The sequence below is a fragment of the Panthera tigris genome, chromosome B2 (assembly GCF_018350195.1).
Source record: "Panthera tigris isolate Pti1 chromosome B2, P.tigris_Pti1_mat1.1, whole genome shotgun sequence".
Lineage (NCBI taxonomy): Eukaryota > Metazoa > Chordata > Mammalia > Carnivora > Felidae > Panthera > Panthera tigris.
The window spans coordinates 14,724,140-14,728,871 of NC_056664.1; positions in this window are offsets into that span (position 1 = coordinate 14,724,140).

Genomic DNA, 4,732 nt, shown 5'->3' on the forward strand with positions numbered 1-4,732 from the left:
CCTAACACTTAGCCCATACAGTGGTCGTCTCCACATGCTCACCTAGAAATACGATTTGGATATTTCAGCCTGAAAAGAAGTATAGCCTCCGGAAAAACCCAGACAACGAAGGCCGAAGCCAATGTTGTCGTTATTTGGATCAGCAAGAAAATCAGTTCTTCCTTCGACCTGCAGCCGCCTCCGAATGAAGGTTCTAGTCACATCCCTGCTATTATTTCTACCTTTCACTGGTGGGCTCTGGAGTTAGGCTCGTTCAGCAGTGAAGCCATTTCGAAAGATCTGGAAGTAGAGATTTCCAAATAGTTAGAGCCAACAGCGATTCCAAAAGTTTCACAGCTGCCCCGTGGAATGGGATGTTCGGCCAATGCAGTTACAACCCATTACCACAGTGGTGTTTTCATTTCAGGCTACAGGCAGGCTTTGTAAGAATGTGAAAATCAATACAAAAGGTTTGTCGGGGGTGACATGTTTGTTAATGTTTTATTGATTATGCTATTGGTCGTAAATTTTCTAACTTAATAAAGCTCAAGATTTTTTGCAGTGAAAGACAGAGGTTATTTAATTAACTGGCAACTTAATGCAAAAGCACTAACATGACACATTGTGACTGCTTCAAAGTGACACCCAATTCATCACTTTCCAAGTGGGCATGATGTCGCGCGCGCCCACACTCACACGAGCACGTTATGCCACTGAGAGAATTAGGCAAGGGGACCCTGTTGTGAAAAAGACATCATCTATCCACACACTTAAGACTAAAAGAATAGCTACGCAAGCACAGATCTGCTTTCTTTATAAAAGGAAATTAAGAATACGCTCTTTAAAAACTAAGCCAAATTATAAATGCCCATAATTCAGGCAGCATTGGTAAAAAATTCATAATTCACTTTCTGTATCCAGAGTGAAAACACCATGACCTAGCCTAACGATCCTGTGAGATCCCAATTATTTATTTTACGTATCTAAGAAATCATATAAATTCAGTCCAGCAATGGTTTGTGTTACTCTTTCCCAGAACTGTTTGGTCCATCCTATATGTACTATGTATTCATGGTGCTAAGGTCCTGTGCAAAAATGACTTTATGATCCTCACTATCGCATGACTTCTTATTATCTGCTGATATTGGTGGCCAAAGTACAAAGCTGTTAGACTCAAAGCATTTTCCAATGAACCCTTAGTGAAACACATCTGTCTCTCTTCAAATACAAATATTAGGAAGGGAAACACGGGCCACTTAGCTCGATTTTCCTTGTTTGTTTGGGTTTTTTTTCCATCATGACAGGTGTATGCTTTAATCCTTATCTCTTATTTTCCCCATCCCCACCCCAACCACCTCCCCTCTGGTGACCATCTGTTTGTTCTCTAGAATTAAGAGTCCGTTTCTTGGTTTGTCTCTCTCTCTCTCTCGTTTATCTGATTTGCTCGTTTGTTTTGCTTCTTATAAGAGTGAAATCAGATGGTATTTGTCTTTCTCTGTCTGACCTATTTCGTTAGCATTATACTCTCTAGCTCCATTCATGCTGTTGCAAATAGCAAGATTTCATTCTTCTCATGGCTGAATAATATTCCATTGTAAATCTGTATCACTTTTTCCTTATCCATTCATCTATTGATAGACACTTGAGCCGCCTCCATAGTTTGGCTATTGTAAATAATACTGCAGTAAACGGGGGTGCATGTGTTCTTTTGAATTAGTATTTTTTTTTTATTTTTTTTAACGTTTTATTTATTTTTGAGACAGAGAATGACAGAGCATGAACGGGGGAGGGTCAGAGAGAGGGAGACACAGAATCTGAAACAGGCTCCAGGCTCTGAGCTGTCAGCACAGAGCCCGACGCGGGGCTCGAACTCACGGACCGCGAGATCATGACCTGAGCCGAAGTCGGCCGCTTAACCGACTGAGCCACCCAGGCGCCCCTGAATTAGTATTTTTATATTTGGGGGAGGGGCAAATACTCAGTAGTGAAATCACTGGATTGTAGGGTAGTTCGAAAAATGTTACTACAGCCAATGACATTACTGCCTGGGCTCTTGTCTAGGACTTTTATGGTTTCAGGTCTCACATTTAGATCTTTAACCCATTTTGAATGTATTCTTGTGTCTGGTGTAAGAAAGTGGTCCAGGTTCATTCTTCTGCATGTCGCCGTCCAGTTTTCCCAGCACCATTTGTTGAGGAGACTGTCTTTTTCCCATCGGATATTCTTTCCCGCTTTGTCGAAGATTGATTGACCATAAAATTATGGGGGTTTTTTTCTCAGTTTTCTGTTCTACTCCATTGATCTATGTGTCTATTTTTGCACCAGTGCCACGGTGTTTTAATTATTACCACTTTGTAATATAACTTGAAATCTGGGATTGTGACACCTCTGGTTTTGTTTTTCTTTTTGAAGGTTGCTCTGGCTATTTGACGTCTTTTGTGGTTCCATACGACTTTTAGGATTGCTTGTTACATTTCTGTGAAAAATGCTCTTGGTATTTTGATCGGGATTGCATTAAATCTGTACATGGCTTTGGCTAGTGGAGACGTTTTGACAATATTTGTTCTTTCAAACCATGAGCATGGAATATCTCCATTTCTTTGCATCGTCTTGAATTTCTTCCATCAGTGTTTTGTCGTTTTCAGAGTACAAGTCTTTCTCCTCTTTGGCCAGGTTTATTCCTAGATATTTTATTGTTTTATGTGTGATTGAAAATGGTATTTTTTTTAAATTTCACTTCCGCGAATTCATTATTAGTGTTCAGGAATGCAACACATTTCTATACGTTGATTTTGTATCCTGCGACTTTAGGGAATTCATTTATCAGTTCTAGCAGTTTTTTTCCTGGATCTGGATATCTGTTTCTTTCCCCTGATTTTCCTTGTTTCTCTTTTTTTTCCCTTTACCATAAACTCTGACACATACTATGATATCTTTTGCAGCATTCCCAGAATGACACCAGGGTATCGCGCCTGGAAGACAGGGGTTCTAGTCTGCCACGACGAACTCAGGTCTCACACACGCCAAGATGTGACATTGCCTCTAAAGCCACAAAAAGCACAGCGTGGCTGGTAGATACCTATTTCGGTCCTGATTGCTTTCCACACTAATAACCAAACTGGCATTATGGTTTTTTTTAATCTTCTTCCAAACTACTTTCCTCAGGAAATGATTTAAGTAACTGTTTTGTAGTCACAAAAGCCTCTTGAATCGCCAACCCTTTCAAGAAATTGTAAAGATTCTCCTGGATCCGCTTCAATTAAGCGATGATTTCCACAGAAGAAGAGAAGAGTTGCCATCCCGAGCACTCATTTTCCCAATTACCGTCAGTGGGTTGTCCCTCTACCTGCCAGGTTAATAACCAGCCTGTTTTATCACCCGCCATATAAAAAGCCCCCTTATCTGATAATTACCTTCCCTCTCTCTCTCTCTCTCTCTTTTAATTATTTTTAACATGTCTTTTCAAGCCTTTTCAGACTTTCTAATGGAATCCTCAGGTGAATGTTTCAGAATTTGCTTCCATTCCAAATCTCACATAAGCTCTCCCAAATTCTCAACAGGAATTCTCAATTAATAATAATTTCACCAAGGCATGAGTTCTTTCTTTTCTTTTCCATTAACCGAACAGTCTCCCATGGTGGCTTCCTAAAATATTTGGAAAACAATTTCAAATTGGAAACATTCTATAAATATATAGCCATGAAACCAGATTCTCTTTGGTCTTGACCTAGTCTTGGTTGTATGTTAATGCTTCCTGGAAAAGTCGGGTTTTTGGTCTTTTTAGATGGCTTTTTGTCTTTTTATATTAAGTTTAAAAAAACAGTAGAGGTTTTATAAATTTTTTTAATGTTTATTTATTTATTTTTTTTGAGAGAGAGAGAGAGAGAGAGAGAGAGAGAGAGAGAAAGCAAGCATTAGTGGAGGAGGGGCAGAGAGAGAGGGAGACACAGAATCTGAAGCAGGCTCCAGGCTCCGAGCTGTCAGCACAGAGCCCGACGCGGGGCTCAAACTCAAGAACTATGAGATCATGACCGGAGCTGAAGTCAGACGTTTAACCAACTAAGCCACCCAAGTGCCACAAAACAGTAGAGTTTTAAAATAGACCTCGTAGAAATTCACATAGAGGAGACACAACTATATGCACATTAAAAGGACAACAGTTGGAGCTCTTGATTTTGGATGTTCTTCCCTCGGGTAGAAGAAGAAAGATGTGTTATCCTGGGGATGGTGACACAGTGAAAGCCATGGTTGAGGTCCTCATTTTATACTGGGTGATGAGTTTACCTGGCTTATTGAGTAAACATGAATGAATGAATGAATGAATGAGGACATACACGGAGCCACAGTTAAAGCAAGCCACAAACCAAGATTATAACTAATCCGAATTAGTGCATTTGAGGCCACAGAGAAAGCAAAGAAAAAGAGATGCATAGGCAAGATTTTAATTTCCAATACCGAGAAATTACCCTCCCAAATGAGAGTGCAAGTATATCACCTGCATGGTGCTCGTTCCCAAGTTCCCTTTACCAGCGTGTTACGAAATATGTGATCTGGTTTTGATCTCAATGTCCCTGATGAGGAATGAGTGGAACGAATTTTCATATGCTTACTGGTCATTTTTACTTCGTCTTTTACGAATATACATATATATATATATATATATATGTATATATGTGTGTGTATATATATATATATATATATATATATATATCCTGCAAATTGTTATATATGTATAAAATCTGCTTTTCTAAAT